This window comes from Plecotus auritus, assembly GCF_963455305.1.
Source record: "Plecotus auritus genome assembly, chromosome: 5".
Taxonomy (NCBI): Eukaryota; Metazoa; Chordata; class Mammalia; order Chiroptera; family Vespertilionidae; genus Plecotus; species Plecotus auritus.
The window spans coordinates 181,438,143-181,457,776 of record NC_137776.1 but is presented as its reverse complement, the minus strand read 5'-3'; positions in this window follow the sequence as shown (position 1 = coordinate 181,457,776).

Genomic DNA, 19,634 nt, shown 5'->3' with positions numbered 1-19,634 from the left:
TTGGCTCCTCAGATCTGCAGAGAAGTGTCTTTCCCCTCCTGCCCAGGTTCCTACAGGCCTGGCTGCCGCGAGGACCTTCCCTCCATTCCTGCTTCACGCGTGTCCCGGCTGGACCTGCCCTGCCCAGTGCAAGCCCGTTCTACCCACTCCAGGCACAAACCATTTGTCTTCTGTTGGGATTGGTTGAGGCAGTCACCTTGGGGGAGGGGATCTTGGTGACTAACTGCTCTTTAAACTGTAGTTCAATCTGCTTTTATCCCTCAATCATCAGCAGTACCTGGTACTCACACCTGAGCCTTTACCCCTCGACCATCAGCAGTACCTGGTACTCACACCTGAGCCCTTTACCCCTCGACCATCAGCAGTACCTGGCACTCACACCTGAGCCTTTCACCCCTCGACCATCAGCAGTACCTGGTACTCACTTGTGAATGACCCACATCCCGCCTGGTTCAGGGTTCAGGGTTCGGGCTCTGGAAGAGGGGCCAAGCGCAAATGACAGAGACGAGACAAGAAACAATAATTTGGAAATACTGGGGGACCAGGCGGGAGCCCAGCTCCAGAGGAAGGACTCCCCTTGGGCTCCAGCCCTGCCATCCCTTTATTTAATTTTGGGACACACCTACAGCCCTTAGGCAGGCCATTCCAGTAACAGACAGACTATCGTATCAGTAAGGACTTACATGACTGCTGGTGGGGAAGTTGCTTCAGCTACCATTGTCTGGACTAAACAGCGGGTACATAGCTCTGACCTTTGCCAGGGCTCAAGGGTCACCAGCATTCCGAGCTCCTTGTCCACACCTCTCTGCTAGTGAAGACAATAGGCCGTTTTTCACACTCACTACCTGAGCCTTTTATCCCTCGACCATCAGCAGTACCTGGTACTCACTACCTGAGCCTTTGGGGGTTCTGTTTGTCCCAGGGGTGGGCAAACTTTTTGACTCGAGGGCCACAATGGGTTCTTAAACTGGACTGGAGGGCAGGAACAAAAGCATGGATGGAGTGTTTGTGTGAACTAATATAAATTCAAAGTAAAGGAGCGGAGGGGAGAGCAAGAGAACCCTCCGCTCTTTCGGCTCCACGGGCCGGATAGAACAGCCGAACGGGCCGGATCCGGCCCGCGGGCCGTAGTTTGCCCACGGCTGTCTAGACGCTCCTCACTGCCAGCTTAGCACTCAGGGTTTTGCACCCTTAAGTTGGTATTCACTCACTGGTCTGCTTTCCAATTTCAATAGAATCCCTTTTTCTTTGCCATTGTAGTATTTTTTAAAAATATATTTTTTTAACTGATTTCAGAGAGGAAGGGAGAGAGAGAGATAGAAACATCAATGATGAGAGAGAATCATTGATTGGCTGCCTTCTGCACACCCCACACTGGGGATCGAGCCCACAACCCGGGCATGTGCCCTGCCCAGGAATTGAACCGTGACCTCTTGGTTCATAGGCCAGCGCTCAACCACTGAGCCACGCTGGCCAGGCTGCCATTATAGTATTTTAAAAATTTCTTCTCTGCCACTTTAAAGGAGTTTCCAGGAGGGAGCAGGGATAAATACCCACGTCTCCTTTGCTGTCTCTAACCAGAAACCCTGACTGTTCTTTTTTCATATTATTTAGTTCTTTTTGATAGTTCCCCAAACTTCTTAGTCATTTTGATCACAGCCACTTTGCGGTCTCTGTCATTTGAAGTTCCTGGGGAAGGGGGGGCCTCCAGTCCTACTGTTGGTTTTGCCACAGACTCTTCTCTTGACTACTTTTGTTTTGTGATTTTTGTCTTTGTGAGCCCATCTGCGGAGACCTTTGTCTGTGGGAACGCTGGACGGCAGGGGGCAGGTCCTGGCCCGCTAATGAGTGTTTGCATTTGCTTCTGCCCCGTGCCGGTGGCACTTCCAGCCGGGCACCCCTTTTTGTGTCAAGTTCTTGCTTTCAGAGTCTCCAGGGCGCACCAGGAAGCAGGTAGTATAAACGTGAATCCCAACCCCCTTGCGGCTGAGTCTGCGGTACAAATTCCCAGAGCCGCCCTGTGTCTCTCCCCCCCCCCCCCCCCCCGCCCCTCCACCCCGCCTCCGCCATTCCCAGGCCTGCAGATGAGCGTCTGAGGGAGCTGTCTGAGCAGAGGTTGGGGTGTTTGTTTCTTATCCTTCTCCACCTTTTCACTGAGAATATGCCTCTGGAGAGTGTGGTTTGGAGACGGGGCTCATTTGTAATTCCTGGCTTTGTGGAGCCCAGGCCTTATTTCTGGTCCCCACGGGGGCTGTGAGCTCCAATCCCCAGGCCACGGAGACCCACAGCACCCTTGCCCAGGCCCGCCCAGCACAGCTCAGGCACCAGCCTCCCGATTCCTGCTCCGGTTTTCAGCTCCGGCTTTGTTTTTCTCCCTGGGGAGCTCCCCTCCTTCCTTGCAAGCTCAGCCATGCATTTAAAAGGATGTTTGTTATATTTTAGCCACCATTTCCAAGCAGTATTTCGGAGCAGCAGGGTTTTCTGCTGGGTAACTTGCAAGACCGCCGGAAATGGAAGCCCGGTGTTCTTTGTGTGTTTCTAACGCCCTCGTAGCGGAGCGTTGGGTACCAGAATCGGATTGCTGTTTTCCACCCAATCCTCGATTTCGCCAAGGGCCACAGCACAGCCAGCCAGGGTTCCTCTGGCCGCCCTGCTGTCTGGAGCGGGAGTCCCAGAGAACGTTCAGGACCCATCCTGGCCTGGACCCAACCTCCCGTGGGTACGCCGGGTACTGTCTGATGTCCAGCCAGCCCTCCTGGGCACCCTGCCCTGCAGCCACACACCTGATCACAGGCTCCCTCTCACCCTTCTTTGAACTTGCTGGTGCCCGCCCCAGCCCTGTGCCGCCCCAGCCTGGAGCTTGCCTGGCTGTTTGCTCAGGACTTGCCCTCCCTCCCGGGGCGAGGCCCCGTGCTGTCCTTCCTCTCTGTAGGTCCAGCATCCTCCCGGGAAGGGCAGTCAGGGCGCAAACACCAGGGCAGAGCTCGCGGTAAGTGTGTGTCTAAGGCGTGAACCAACAGCCAGCACTCCCACAACCAGGCTCTGATTTGGGTTTTACAGAATTAAAGCAGCTGTGAGCGCCTGTTCCCTGAACACCACCTTCCCCTCCCTCCCCCGTGACAGCCCAGTCCTCTAGAGGAGCAGAGTGGACCTCTGGCGTTTTCATCGGGAGGTGGCAGGTCATGTGGGTTAAAATGGACTCTAATTAGCTCTCCCTAGAGCAGCACTTGGGGGGGTGGGTCAGGGGGGGAGAGGAGGGACTTGGTCCAGGATCCTCCACAGCTCCCCCCGCCCCATCTCCCTGGTGGGTGGGGTTCCAAGGGGCCAAGTTTGGGAGCGATCTCTTTCCCAAAGGGAACTAAGTGGGTGTCTCCCCAAAGTTAGGGCTGCTAGCAACTTTGTCTGCCTGGGCTGAGGGGTGAAATGAAGTCACAGTGAACGGCGCAGGGTGAGTTTACAAAGTACTTTCCCTCTGATCCCTCTGAAGAAGCAGCTCTGGGGAGGGAACTCGGCCGAGGGCCGGGGGTGAGGGTGAGCTGTTGGGGCTGCACCGTCCAGTACCGTGGCCACTGGCCATGTGCCACTCCTGAGCAAGCACTGGCGATGAGGCTAGTCTGAATTCAGAGGTGTCGAGTGTAAAATACACACCAGATTGCGAAGACTGGGTAGGAAAAAAGTAAATAGCTCATTAGTCATTTTAAATATTTATGACATGTCAATGGTAATATTTTGGCTTCATTAGATTAAATACCAATATTATTAGAATGAATTCCACCAGGTTTATATTTTTTAACTTTGCCTCCATGGAGCTGCCAGAAAATTTAAAATGACCTGTGTGGCTTGCATTTGTGGCTCAGGTCCTATTGCCACTGGGCAGCCCTGGCCTAGAGTGTGAGCCACGTGACTCCTAAGCAGACTCGCCTCCGTTCACCGCCAGCGGCCACCACCAGGCCGGCCGCCCCGCCAGGCAGCAGCTCTGCAGGCGCCTGTCAGACTCTGGGTTAGGTGTCAGTCACTGCACCACTGCCGGGCTGTCCGACCTTCCCAGCCCCAGTTTCTTCATCTGTAAATGACTCAGTTGTGCCCACAGGGGAACAGCGAGGTGTTGAGGATTCAAAGTGAACCCTTCCTGTCGCCCAGGCATAGCCTTGTCACAAGTTCCCACCCCCGGCCCAGGCGGGTGCCCGCCCCAGCCCTCTGCCGCCTCAGCCTGGAGCTTGCCTGGCTGTTTGCCGGGCAGTGAGCAGCGCCGGGGCAGGACCTGGGCTGCTGTCTCCTGCACAGAGCAGGAGGCCAAGCTTTCTGTGCTGAATGAATGAATGAAGGAAGGAAGGAAGGAGGGCTTGGTCCGTACCACTTGCCGCTGCTGATCAATGAACTAGCTCGCTTTGGCTGTGAAGACAGCCTTTCTCCGTCGGTGTCTGCCTTTGCAGGTGTATCATGTTTGTGAGATGCGCAGCCATGGCACAGGCAGATTCGGAGAACTGCCCTTGAACTCTTATGGAATCCCTTGAAAGCAGAACCCGAGCTAAGTCTTAGGGTGACCCCGGGCGGCCGGAGAGCGAGGCAGGAGAGGGGGAGGAGCAATGGGTGTCCTTCCATGGCGGGGAGGGGGGAGGAAGGGCCGGAGTCCACTGAGAACTCTAGAATATACAGAATGCCTCCCAGAAGGCAGGGGGAGGGGACATCTCCGGCTCCTGGCCGGCTCCTGGCCTAAGGTTGTGCCAGACCCTTTGCTCCCCACACGCCTGAGCGGCGCCAGTGGCTTCAGGAGTCCTTGGGGAAAACCCCGGGGCAGAGACACACCTGCGAGGGGTGGCACACTGGTCAGTGCGAGTCGGCACCGTCGGAGGTGGGCCAGGGAACGGAATGTGGCACAAGGGTCTCTTGCAATCCCTAATGTTGACAGACACCAAAGGGAATTCATAATTGCTACGAAGGGACGAAGATCAGTAGCTGAACTTAAGGGCTGTGACAGAGACAGGATGGGCTATGGCTCACGGGCAATTCGGGAAAGCTAGCTGCAAGCTCATTCATTTGTTCATTCACGCACTCACTCATTCATTCATCAACCAATAGTTACTGGACACTGCCTCTGGGTCAGGCCCTAGCCAGCCCAGAAGGGATGGCAGGAAGAGAGGGGTGAGGATGTCATTGTATCGGCCAAGTGGAGCCTTTCCTAGGTAATAAATCAGGTAAGTTGACTGCAAGCTTCAGTCCTTGACCCTCACCACTCAAAGCCCCGAGGAAGGCTCAGCCTCTTCCCCGGGCCAAGGAGGACTTGGAAATGAACGCACCCACCCATCCTGCCTCCCCGCCTTCACTCAGCCTGCAGCCCCTCAGTGCCGAGCTGGTGCCAGGCTTTGTGCCAGTTCCGGGGGTGCAGTGGTGAATGAGAGGGAGCCCCTGCCCTTGGAAGATCATGGTCCAGAGGGAGTGAAGGTACCACCCTCTCGGAGAGTCCTTTCTCTGGAGGCAGCTCCAAGGCCTAGCGGGGGGAGGGGTCTTGGAAAGTTTCCTGAAGGAGGTGCAATTGAACATTCACCCCCAGGTCTCTGGGCCCCAGATGTGAGCTTCTGGCACAGACCAGACCTGGCTGAACCTCATAGCTGGCTGCTTGGCAGAGGACATTGGCAAACCCAGGCTTACTCTGGACCATTTGCATAACATTTGCATCGATCTGCATATGCGGTGGCACAGCCTGGTCTCCTATGCATTTAAATTGCAAGTTACTTGTCTCTCTTTGAAAGCTCTCATTTTTTTCCCATGGCGGGGTGGCTGGCTCCATTTCCCCTACTTGTCCTTATAATGCAAGACTGTTGAGTTTACCCAGCAAGGTGCAGAGCTACAGATCTTGGGGTGTAATATAGGTTCGCTACGCTGGCTTTCAGAGTGCTTTGCTATTTTTAAGGGATCCATGCCAGCCTTGTACAGGAGGGAACAATGGGCATGTGCACCCTGTGTTACAGATGGGGAAACTGAGGCAGGGAGGGATTTTTTTTTTTTTTTTAAGTGAGGTACCCAACCTCTCCTGCCATGTTGGAGGCGGGACCTTGGCTAGGGTCCAGGGCTCCCGATTTCGGACTCCATGTCTAGAGAGTCCTTCGTCTCTCTGTGTGGATGTGTGGAAGGCAGTCAGAGAGGGCACAGGGTCTTGCCCAAGGCCACACGCCTGGGCAAGGGTGCAGCCTTGACTCCCACAGCTCTGCCTGGAGACAGTGAGCCTCTCTGTGAAGGTGCTTGTTCCGGCTGCTGTGTCAGTGGCCTCTGCTGCTTCAGAGGGCGCCCTCCCCATAAATACCACGTGTTGGACTTCTCCGTACCCGGGCTGCTGTTTAACCTTGGTGAGTGAGTGTCACCAACCCAGCCCCTCCTATTCCATCGAGACCTGACTTAGCTCAGACTTGAGCTGGCAGGAGTCCTCATTGGCCCTCTAACTGGGGACTTCATGCTGCCCAGAAGGCACAAATTGGGCCATCCTAGAGGATGTAGGTCCCCCCTCCAGACTCCCCCCCCCGACACTCAGCAGATGCCTGCTGACATGTCTGTCATAACTAACTTGTGGATATCAGCTGGTATCTTAAGATGTATTCACAGAGTGGGATGGGGACTTACTGAAGACCAACATTGGGTCCAGCTGGCCATCACATCATCGGAGGATCTTTACTTGTAAGAACTTGTCGTTCACTGCTAATAACACCTCCCATTTACTGAGCACTTCTGTGCAGGCATGGTGCCGGGCTTGTGCTCAGGTTACTTCCGATTCTCATCCTGCAAGACAGAGACTGTTATTCCTGTTAAGAGAGGCCACTGAGGCTCGGTGAGGTGAAGGACTTTGTTCAAGGTCATACAGCAAAGTGTCAGGGTCAAGGCTCAACATCAGAGGTGGCTGGCTCCAGACCCCAGCCAAAGGACTTTCACTTTCCACTATAAATCATATAACTTCCAATGTCACGTCTAACACTAGAGCTAACGTGAGCACTAACATATGTCTTAGGCAGCGATCAATGTAGTGATTTACAAAGTGCAGACGTGCTGGTGGTGGAGGAGTAGCTTATGTCAGATTAACTTTCTGCTGGTAACAATTATAAAACCTGAACAAAATATGTAAAACAGAATTGTTTGGAATGACTGGAGAGTGACTAAAATCAGGCAGAGACTGGAGAGGATGTGACCCTTGAAGCAAAGAAACCGTACTGATGAGAGACTCATTTAGCTGGCTTTCCCCTGAAGGCATGCATTCTCTGGTTTATGTAGTGCATGGGGGTTAGGACTCAAGCAGAAAGTAGAAGTCAGGAAATTGGAGCTCAGGGCCTCCAGACAGATGGAAATTGAGAGAGAAAAATCACAGACAAGAGAGCTACAGAGGGAGAAACCTCCTCTCAAATCCTTGGCTGACTCTGGTGTGAGGCTTGACTCCAAGAAGCCCAGGGGGAAAACACAGCTGGAAGGCTAAAAATGCTGAGCAGGGATTTCTGCAGCTGCTTGACATTGGGGAGACAGACTTTCTTGTTTAAATCTCACCAAGTTAGAGTGGTTTGGTAAACAGATCAGGTTCTTCATTGAGATTCTAGGAGACCATGACTTAGGAGTGAGGATGAAAATAAACCGTCCATAACAAAGCCTAACGCCAAGCCGCCACAAGACTAAGGTGAGTGGCCAACAATGAGACAGAATAATATGCAAAATTCTTCAGAGGAAGATAACACAACTCAGAATCTCTTCATTGTAGCATCAAAATGTCAAGCATAAAATTAAAAATTACTAGATATGGGAAGAAACAGAAGAATGTGACACATAGACAAGATTTTTTTTTTTTTTAAGTCGGTAAAACAGGTTCAAAGATAACCCAGATGTTGGAATTAGCAGACAGGTTTTTAAGTCATTATGGTAAATTTGTTAAAGACTCTATAGGAAAAGACAATTATAATGAATAAAGACACGGGAAATTTTATGAGTACATTAGTTTTCTAGGGATGCCAGAACAAAGTACCACAAACCGGGTGGTGTACAACAGAAATTTACTCTCTCGCCATTCCAGAGGCTGCAATTCTGAAACCAGGCGTTGGCAAAGTTAGTTTTTTTGAAAGTGCAGATATGCCTCTCTCCTAGTTTCTGGCGATGTCTGGCAATCCTTGACAATCCTTGGCAATCCTTGGCATTCCTTGGCAATCCTTGGCATTCCTTGGCAATCCTTGGCAATCCTTGGCATTCCTTGGCAATCCTTGGCAATCCTTGGCATTCCTTGGCTTGTATGTGCGTTACTCCAATCTCCGCCTCCATCTTCACATGTTGTTCTCTCTGTGTCTCTCTCCTCTTCTTATCAGGACACCAGTCCTATTGGATTAAAGACCCACCTTACTTTAGTATGACTTTATCTTAACTAATTGCATCTGTAATGATATTATTTACAAATGAGGTCCTATTCTGAGGTACAGGGGGTTAGGACTTCAACACATTTTTCTGGGTAGACATATTTCAACCATAACAAGAGGAGATGAGAAAACTTAAAAAAAAAATCAGATCATGCCTGGTTGGTGTGGCTTAGTAGTTGAGCATCAACCTATGAACCAAGAGGTTTGAATCCCGGTCCTGGCACATGCCTGCATTTCAGGAGGCAGCCAATCAATGATTCTCTCTCATCACTGATGTTTCTACCTCTGTCCCTCTCCCTTCTCCTCTAAAATCAATATATATATATTAAAATCAGATGAAAATCTAAACTGAAAAAAAATACACTACCTGAAATCATTCATTGGATGGGATTAGATCCAATAAAAAAGGACCAGTGACTTTAAAGAAATTATCCACTCTGAAGCACAAAGAGAAAAATGATTGAAAGAAATAAATATAGCCTGAGTAACCTGTAGGACAGGATTAAGCAGTCTTTACACACATGTAATTGGAGTCACAGAGGAGGAAAGAAAGGTAATGGGGCAAAAAAAAAAAGTTATTTGATGAAATAGTGGCTGAGAATGTTCCCAGTTTGATTGAAAAAAAAAATAATAATCAAGGAAGCTCAGAGACCCTTAATCATGATAAATACAAAGAAAAACATACTTAGGCATATGATGGCCTGACTGCTGAAAACCAAAGATCAAGAGATAATCTGAGAAGCAACTGGAAAAAACCCAAAAGCAATTATATATAGAAAAACAGTGATGCAAAGGACAACAGACTTCTTATGGAAACAATGCAAGTCAGAAGACAATGGAACAACACCTTAAAAGTGGTGAAAAGGAATCTGTTCACTGAGAATGTTATCAGTAAAAATGTCTTTCCAAATGGAAAAATAAAAACATTCCTGAATAAATAAAACAGATAATTTGTTGTTAGGCTTAATAAAAATGATACCAGATAGAATTTCAGGTTTACGGGGGGGGGGGGGGGGGGGATAGCACTGGTAATGGCAAATATGTGAATAGATACAAAAGATTATTTTCCTTTTCTTAACCTCTTTAAAAAGTTAATCGACTTCTTAAAACAAAATAACAGTGCCTTCTATAACACATGTAAAAGTAATATATGTGACCAAATTAGCCCAAAGGACAGTGAGGATGAAGTGGAATTCTATTTTTGTAATGTCCTTGCAGAATCCATGCAGTGGTGTGTGTTTATTGGAAGGTACACTGTGATAACTTAAGAATGCATATTGTAACCCCTATGAGAGCAACCAAAAAATCTAAAGAGATACAGCTAAAAACAAACAGAGAATGGAATGTTTTTAAATACTTGATGAACCCAACAGAAGGCAATCAAGGAGGAACAAGGGATCAGAGAAGAGAGGGGACAAATAGATAGCAAACAGCAAGACCTAGATGTGAACTCCTCCACAGCAATAAATATATTCAAGGGACCAGACACTCCAACAAAAAGTCAGTATTGTCAGATTTAATTTGAAAAGCATTCAACAATAAAGATTTTAAAATGAAAAAAGAAAAAAAAGTATAGCCTAAAAAAAAGAAAGAAAAGAAAATGTCATGTCTGAGTTCTTGGTCTATAAACCAAGAAGAATGAAATGAACTTGTGTGTCAAAGCTCTGAGCACAGTGCCTGGCCCACTATGGCTGCTTCTTTGGTGAAAAATCAGAACTTATCTTATCAGTCCCACTTTCCTGGAAGCTCTCCGTGAACTTCCTGTCGGGAGGCCCCCAACGGCCACCCACACAACATCTCGCCTGGCTGCGCATTCATCCAACTGGCCTTTGTTGGTCAATGTGGACTATTTGTCTACTTCTGAGGAGCAGGGAGCAACCCTCCTCCCTTACCAGCTCCAAAGCAGAAGGGAGGGGAAGATTAAGGCACGAATAAATGCACCCTCAAAGCTGGGACTGAAGCTGAGTTTTCCTGAGGCTGGCTGCGGTCAGCAGCTTGTGGCCAGTGTGGCTGCCTCATGCTCCCCCCTCCCCTTTCCCAGCGGCCTGCCCTAGGGCTGCTGGCACGGTCTCTCCCCCGGAGGAGCTTTGGCCCTCTGGTCTGAAAGGTCAGCTCCTTTCTTACCCCTGGCATCTAGCCCGCTCGGGTCAAGCCAGGGCACCCAGCCTTTGGTCAGCAGGTTGTGGGCGAAGGACAATACGGTAGTGCTGTGGTTGGGAGAGGAGAGGTTGCATTGGGCTCCCTCAGCCCTGGGTGGGCTCTAGGCACTAGGCTACTCCTTGCTAGCTGGTGATCTGTGTGCATAAGGAAAGGGGGACCGGGGGACCCTGGTCTGCACCCCCGTGGGTCCTTCCTCTCGCCCCACATCTGGCCTCTCAGTTAAATTCAGAGCCTTGAGGACCAAAGTGCTGTTTCTAGCAACTTCCCAACTGTTCAGTCCATCGGTCTCCCCTCCTCCAAACCCCCACATCTAACCCTCCTCCCACGGGAGGGGAACTCCGTCTCGGTTTCTGACCCGGGGACTATTCTTGCCTGTTTTTGTCCTTGATAGAAATGACATCTTTGGCGCGTGCTGTTGGAGTGTTGTCTGCATTGTTGTGTATGGCTGTAGATGGTCCGTCCTTAGAGCTGCCCAGTGGTCCGCTGTATGGAGAGGCTGCCACTCAGGCATCCATGCTGCGGCTGCAGGGCATCCGGGATCATCTCAGTTCAGGCCGCGATGAATGGAGAATGTTCAGGTCATGTCTTTGGGTGAAAACACGGATTCATTGCCGTCGTGTTTGTGCCTAGAAGTGAAGTGCGGGGTCAGAGGGGCGGGCGGCTCAGTTTGAGTGGATCCCACGCACACTTCCCACGGGGGCTGTCGCGCTGTCCGTTCCCGCCACAGCACGTGTGTTCCGGGTGCTCCGTGAGCTGTCCAACACGTGCTGTGGTCAGTCCTCCGTCAGTTCTCCTGGGGGCGGAAGGGATGGCTCACTGGGGTCCTGATTTGTGTTTCTCCCGATGAGTGGCAACGCTGAGCACTTTCCACTGGTTTGTCGGTCATCTGCGTGTGTCCTCTTATGAAATTCTTTTTTAAAAAAATATATTTTATTGAGTTTTTACAGAAAGAAAGGGAGAGGGATAGAGAGTTAGAAACATCGATGAGAGAGAAACATCGATCAGCTGCCTCTTGCACACCTCCTACTGGGGATGTGCCTGCAACCAAGGTACATGCCCTTGACCGGAATCGAACCTGGGACCCTTCAGTCCGCAGGCCAACGCACTGAGCCAAACTGGTCAGGGCTTATGAAACTCTTTAACCCAAGTATTTTCTATTATTTTTCTCTTGAGTTGTCCGCCCTTTTCTCAATGACTTAAAAGGCCAATCTGCTCTGCCCCACACACCCAAAGCCGCAGTGATTGGGCCACATTTGCACTGTAGCCGGTGACAGGGTTTACCAACAATATGCCGCATCAACATCATCCGATTTGAATTGATTTTGTATTTGATTGATCCATTTGTCCTGGTTTTCTGGTAGAAGAAAGAGCTCCAAAGAGTTTATGGCTCATTTCGTGTTTGTTCCTGCAAAGGTATCACCACAGTAAAAGCCATTCCAGGCGAAGTGAGGGCCCCTGAGAGCCGCTTCTCCTCTTGGGGAGCACGAGGTTTTCAAAACACAAGGCCAGTCTGGTAATGGCCCTCACCCTGAGGCCCCCGCCCGGGGGGGAGATGAAGCCCTTCGCCTGCACTGCGGCCTCCCGGCCTCCCCTGGCTTCTTTGCCTGCTCCGGGGTCACGCACTGCAGCTGCTGCCTCTTTCGGAACCAAGGCCTCTCACACCTCATGATCTCTGGGCACAGGCCCCCGGTTCTTGCTGCTCCCGGCCTTGGGCCAGCCTGTGCCTGTGGCCACCCCCTTTGCTTAGAGTTTGTTCCTTACCTGCCTCTGCTCAGCGGTCACTTCTCAGGGAAGCCCTCCCTGTGGCCCTGAAACGCCCCGTCCCAGCTGGGCACCTTCCTCCTTTGCATCATCCCAGCTGCAATATTTAGTTTATTATTGTTGTTATTATTACATTATTATTATTATTTTAAAATCCTCACCTGAGGACATGTTTTTCATTGATGAGAGAGAGAGAGAGGAATGTTATTATTATTATTATTATTTTAAAATCCTCACCTGAGGACATGTTTTTCATTGATGAGAGAGAGAGAGAGAGAGAGAGAGAGAGAGAGAGAGAGAGAGAGAGAGGAAGGGAGAGAGAGAGAAAACAGCGATGGGAGATAGATACCCATCGGCTGCCTCCTGAACATACCCCACCCGGGTATCAAACCTGCCGCCTGGCGATGTGCCCTGACCGGAATCAAACCCGTGCGACCCTTCAGTGCGAGGGCGGAGCTCTAACCCACGGAGCCGCACAGGCCAGGGCTGCAAGGTTCCCTTTAAACGTGGCCTTTCCCCTCCTAGGCCGCTAGTTCTGCAGGCCGGGGCGCCTTCTCCCCACCTTCCTTTCTCCGGTGTCTGCGCAGTGCTTGGCCCTCACTGGGCGCTCAGCAGAGGTTGCTGAGTGATTCCACCACCCGAGCTTGTGTCACCTCCTCCCGGTGCTGATGCCGAAAAGCTGGGAGGGCCCAAGGTCACATGTAGCGAAGGGCAGAGGAAGATGACATTTCTAAGCCACACGCTGTTATGCTCCTTGTAGGCTGACGCGTCGCTGTGAGAAATAACACAGAGGGCTCCCGGTGCCTTTACCGGGTCCCCCATGGGAAGGCCTCGCACAACCACAGGACGGCGTCACGCGGGGGAAGGCGGTGACACAGCCCCAGACCTTCGGCCTTCCGCAGCTCGCCCGGTGTGATGGACTCTGCTGTGTGTGCGTTCAGTTCCACGCACTTTCATCCCAGGTTTGCGCTCCCTCCACCACAGCCAGGATCCAGAACACGCCCCTCACGACAAGGTCCCGCCTCCTGTCCTTCTGTGGCCACACCCCCTCTCTCGGCTGTCCCCACTCTGTCCTCCACCAAGCTGTCCTCCACCGCTAACACGTTCTTTCAAAAGTGTTACCTAAACAGAAGGGGGAGTGTGTCACCTTTTGGGCTTGGCTCCCCCCACCCCCCTCCCATCTCCCCGCCTTCTCCCGACACATCTTTTTTTTTTTTTAATATATATATTTTTATTGATTTCAGAGAGGAAGGGAGAGGAAGAGAAAGACAGAAACATCAATGATGAGAGGGAATCATGGATTGGCTGCCTCCTGCATGTTGGACCAAGCCCGCAACCCAGGCATGTGCCCTTGACAGGAATTGAACCTGGGACCCTTCTGTCTGCAGGCCGATGCTCTATCCACTGAGCCACACCATCCAGGGCTCGACACCTCTCTTTGAGCCAGTATCAACTCTGCATGATCTCACAGCCCCAGGCAGGGGAGGGGAGGTCAGGTATTCCCATTTTACAGCTGAGCAAACTGAGCCCCTGAAACTCCAGAGCCAGCACTCTGGGTGACCACAGCTCCCTCCCACAGCAGGGAGGAGGGCTCCGGGGGTGGGAGGGGGGGGTGGCGGGCTGGGGCCAGGACGCAATGGCCTTGATCCTTCCTCACCCCGCTGTGACCCAGCCTGCCTCTGCCTGCCCTCTGTCCCCTCTGTCCCTCCCCGCCCCACCCCAGGGCGGTCTCATCCCTCCACAGTGAGAAGTGATGGGGCCGCTGGGTCCACGTCTGCTGGCTGGAGGCCCTGCTTGGCCCTGAGCCTAAGGCGGCCCCAGCCTCCGGACCTCGGGCTCCCTGGGGAGAAGGGGGAAGGAGGGATCGCACCCTGCAGATCCGTGAAGATGCACTGAGGCAACGTGTGAGGAGCAGTCAGCGAAGTGCCAGGCGCAGAGTGAGCCCCAGCGCGCTCGCCGCCTGAGGCCCCATTTGGCAATGAATTATGTATGGCCTTCTGGCAGCCCGCGCACAGGGCTGGCTGGCGTTCTCCAAGCTTCTCCCGGACCTCTCTGCAGCGAGGCGCCGGCTCCCCCAGTGGGGTGGGCAGCGTTCTTTGTCTCCCTGCAGGGACTTGACCGGGTCTGCCGGTGGCTGATTTCTCCGTGCCCCGCATGCCCATTTCACAGGCTGGAGAACCAAGGTCCGGGATCAACTCAGGAACATGCTGTTGCTGCTGCTGATGATGATAGAGCAGCAGCATCAATAACAACAGTAATAGTGATGGTACCAGCTGGGCTTTATCGTGCCTTTTGATGGACCAGGCACATTTAATAGACAGTTGTTCCGTTCAACAGAAATGGGAGCGCCCCCGCCCCCCACCCCACCGCCTGTGCGGGCACTGTCCCAGGTGCTGAACGCACGGGCGGCAATGGAACAGTGGCCTGCCCTCAGGGAGTCAGCTTCTGATGTGGGAGAGCAGGCAATCAATGAGCAACGGATGGCATTATATGTCAGCTGGTAGGGGCTGTGGAGGAAGAGGGGGGGAGGAGACAGGACCATCAGGACAAGCCTCGCTGAGGAGGTGGCATTTGAGCAGAGCCACCGTGCCCTGAAAGACGTGGGAAAGCCATCTCATGAGAGGTCTGGGGAAGGAATGTTCTAGAAAGGATCAACAAGTGCAAAAGGCTTGGGACAGGACGTGAGCCTGTGTCCGAGGCACCGCAGGTCGGCTGGTGTCACGGGAGGCACCAAATTCTCGGCAACCCTGTGAGCTGCCTCCTTTGCTTTTCTTTTAGTTCAACGTATTTTTATTGATTTCAGAGAGGAAAGGAGAGGGAGAGAGAGAGGAACATCAATGATGAGAGAGAATCATTGATCAGCTGCCTCCTGCACGCCCCGCACTGGGGATCGAGCCCGCAACATGGGCACATGCCCTTGACCAGAATCGAGTTCAGGACCCTTTCGTCCGCAGGCCAACGCTCTAGCCACTGGGCCAAACCAGCGAGGGCTGAGCTGCCTCATTTTCAAGAGGAGAAAATTGAGTCTGAGTTTATGTATGATCTTTGTTCATATGCGTTGCTGCAGACAGACTTAAGTCGGATTACAGGGGCAGCCCCATGCGTTGTTGGGGTACCAGGGAATGTGTGCCATGAGTCTTTCCACACCTGGAAGAGTTCCGAGTGCTGGAACAACCTGCCTGCCAGGGGCTTGGGGTCAGGGATGGGGAGCTTGCATGTGCAGATCTCCACCATTCCTGCTGCGGACCGGCCCCACCCGCCTGTGTCACCGGCTGCTCTTGTTCCCTCCTTTACCGGCCCGTAAACTCCCAGGACAGCATTTCACTGCCTACAGACAGGAGGTGCTGTCTCTGCTTGCCCACAGGCCGCCCCCCTGCACCCCCATAGGCCCATGCTGGGCATTCCAAGTCAAGTCAAGGCCTGGGAAGCCGTGACACGGGCCCCAGCCGCATGGCTCCGAGGCAGGCCGAGGTGGCGGGCATGGGGCTCATCCAGGGATCTGCCAGATCTCGGCCTTGGCGGGCCCGAGAGATGCTCAGGCCGAGTGGGCTTGCGCTGTCTGACATTTGCATCGGTGGCTGGATTATGAATGAATGGCGAGCATCCTCCTTCCATCTCTAACTGGACGCGAAAGGTTCGAGGCAGCCCAGGAGCAGGGAGTAGGTGCGGAATCGAATGGCTCTGCAGGGGGAGGAGCGGCCGGAGGTGAGGTCAAATCTGCTGGGAAGGAAAAGCCGCTGGGTGGTGGCCTCCTGCCGGCCTCCTGGCCTCCGGGTTTGCTTCCTAGGCCATCCTGCAAAGGTTCCAGATTATTCTCCCTCAGTACTCCTCCTCCCTGAGCCTCCACACGTCGTGGCTGCCTATACCTGGCACCCGAAGGCCCACCTTCCTGCAGGAGCCCACCTGGCTGCCCTCACCTGCAAGCCTTGTCCACACTTGGCCCGGCTGGCCCTTCCTCATCCTCCAGGACAGTGGTGGCTGGACCTCCTGCAGGAAGACTTCCTGGATTTAGGGCCCCCAGGCCCTGGGTCCCTGGCATCAGCACAATCCGCCTCCAGATGGAAGCTGGCTGACTGGCCAGTCCACTCCGGGCCGTGGTCCCATGGACAGAACCCACGTTGGCGTCTGTCTCTCCCAGCCTGGCCGGGGCTGTGTGCCCAGGAAGTGCTCAAGGAAGCGCAGAGGGGGACGTGGGAAATGGGATGGCGACATTTATTGAGCTTCTCCTCCGTGCCAAGCCCCGTGACACGGAGTTAGATCAGCATCTCGCTGCACCCGCCGCCCTGGGCTGTTCTCTTTTAACCTGTATAGTGGGCACAGTCCTTGGTTCTCCCTAACCGTGTTGTGAGGACAAAGGAATAGTTTGTGCCAAGTGCTCATCTCAGCTCCGGCACTCGGTAAGCATGGAACTGTTCCTATTACTGGTGGTCAGTGGGGTTCCAGAGCCAGCCTCTGTGGCTTCCGATCTAGGCTCCTCCACTTACTGGCTTTGACTTTGGGCAAGTTACTTAACCTCTCTTGGCCTCAGTTTCCTCATCTGTAAAATGGGGCAAATCATAGGCCTCTCTCTCTCCCCCTCTCTCTCTCCCGCGCTCGCTCCCAGGGCTGTTGGGAGTATTAAATAAAGGAATACGTGGACGATTTGCAGTGGTTGTGGCTGGAAAAGGGCTGAGCAAACACTGGATGGTATCATTACTGTCTCAGGATCACCCCAAGGGCCTCAATTCTGACACCAGCAAGGAGACTGGAGCTCCTGGGGGATCTTCCAGAATTGCTGGTGTGAGTTGGGGCAGGAATGGGCTTAGAACTTGTGACCATTGACCTTCCACCCCAGCATCTCCTGAAACGGCTCCATGCTGTCTGGTGGTCTTTGTCACCAGAAAGTTCTTCCTTGAACCTACCCTCAGTCCCTCGGGGCTGGTTCCCTGGGATCCCATCCAGGCCTCCCAGCTCGGCCCAGAGTCCAGTGAGGTGAGGTCTCCAGCTCCTGGGGTGGGGGGTTGCTGGGCTTAGTCTCCCCCAATGTCTCCCAGCCAGAGCCCAATGCAAAGACACCTTTGTCCCCTGCATTGCCAGCCGTGGGCATGGACGGGGTGAATGTGCGCCTGAGGGTGGGAGGGGGAGAGGGAGAGAGAAGTGAGGGTCTTTGCAGGAGGGAGGCAGGACGGGGATGGGGACCGGCAGCCCAGAGGGGAAGGGCTGTGGGAAAGGGAGGGTGTGGGGCAGCCGCAGGGCTGGGAAAGGGAGCCAGGGAGGCCTGCGAGCACCGGAGAGAGAGGCTCATACCAGACACTGTCTAGACGCAGCAATTATTGTCAGCGCAGAACACCCAGGCTCTGCCGGCTCAGCTGAAAGGGAGCTTAACAAAGAGCTGAGCGAGGAAGAAAGCAGGAGAAAAGCGCCCGTGGAGCCGGCTCCTCGCCTGGGGGGCTCTTTCTCTGCCTGGCGACCCCCCTTTGTGCTGCACAGAGATGCCCCATCAGGCCAGGGTCACGTGTGGGTTTGGGGGCGGGAGAGTAGGGTGTCCTGCGGGGGATGCATTTTGCACTGGGGTTCATGATTTAGAGGGTAGTGGCAGCGGGAACAGGAGAGAGCCGCCGGGGAAGTGGAAGCCCAGCCCGCCCCCTCCTTCCCGCTGCTGTGCTGTGTGGCCCGGCCAGGGATCAGCTTTTCTGAGCCTTGGTTTTCTCACCTGCAGGAAGCACAGGAGCACCCGGCCTGTGGGAGGTGGTGGCAAGTCTGCGGCTCTCCGGCCCTGGAGCGGGGCAGCCCATGCTCCTGGCCATCCTGCCTGGGGACTGCAGGGCCGCCAGCGACAGGCCACGTCCCTCGCTCAGGGCCTGTCTGCCATCCTTTCTCTGTCTCAGATGAAGGCACTGGGGCACACCCAGGCCCGAGCTCACGGCCAGTCAGCCATGGATTTGGACCAGGGGTGGGCAAACTTTTTTTTTTTTTTTAAATATATTTTATTGATATTTCACAGAGAGGAAGGGAGAGGGACAGAGAGCCAGAAACATCGATGAGAGAGAAACATCGACCAGCTGCCTCCCGCACACCTCCCACCGGGGATGTGCCCGCAACCAAGGCACATGCCCCTGACCGGAATCGAACCTGGGACCCTTCAGTCCACAGGCTGACGCTCTATCCACTGAGCCAAACCGGTTTCGGCGGGCAAACTTTTTGACTCGAGGGCCACAATGGGTTCTTAAACTGGACCGGAGGGCTGGAACAAAAGCATGGATGCAGTGTTTGTGTGAACTAATATAAATTAAAAGTAAAGGAGTGGAGGGGAGAGCAAGAGAACCGGATAGAACAGCCGGATCCGGCCCGTGGGCCGTAGTTTGCCCACGGCTGGTTTGGACTCAGGTCTGTGTCTGAATCTTAGCCATGACTTTCAGATGTGCACCTGACGTGGGAGTGGGAGGGCTAATGGTAGGTGCAGGACTGAAGGGCAGCCTGCAGGTGGGGTCAGAGCCGCGGGGCCAGGCCACCGCCCCAGTGCTGTCTGGAACCAGGCCTCTGCCGAGCCACTGAGCCCTGGGATTAAGGGCAGCTCTGGGCTGAGCAGACCAGTCCTCCCATCCCGGGAGGGGACAGACCGGCCCTGAAAGGGAAGTGGGCGTGCTGGCTCCGGGATGCTGTGACCAGGCCTCGCCCAGGCCTCTCAGCGCCCTGCAGTAGTTACCGGTACAGACATTGCCCTCCGGCCAATAACCCCGCACCTGGCTCCTTGGGGAGGGGTCAGATGCTGGTCCTGGCTCTGGAGGCGCAGGGTGCGGGGAGAAAGCTGTGGTGTTGGATTGCAGAGCAATGGCGGGGGCTGTGGCCACACCCAACCACATCCTCCAGTCTGGCCTGGTCAGGCTGTTCCCGGGCCTGGAGGGGTTGGATGTGGCCCTGGGTCCTGCCTCAAGTGCAGGGCAGGACACTCCGTGCAAGGGACACACACACACTGTCACTCACCTCGCAGGCTGCCCCCCGCTGGGCCCTGACACCCCATCATATATATCCTCTCTCTAGCTTTGGGGTGCAGGCACTGGCTCCTGAGACTCAGCGCACCCCACCCCCGGCCCCTGACACCCCAGTCATACACATCCTCTCTCTAGCTTTGGGGTGCAGGCACTGGCTCCTGAGACTCAGCGCACCCCACCCCCGGCCCCTGACACCCCAGTCATACACATCCTCTCTCTAGCTTTGGGGTGCAGGCACTGGCTCCTGAGACTCAGCGCACCCCACCCCCGGCCCCTGACACCCCAGTCATACACATCCCCTCTCTAGCTTTGGGGTGCAGGCACCGGCTCCTGAGACAGAGCGCACCCCACCCCCGGCCCCTGACAC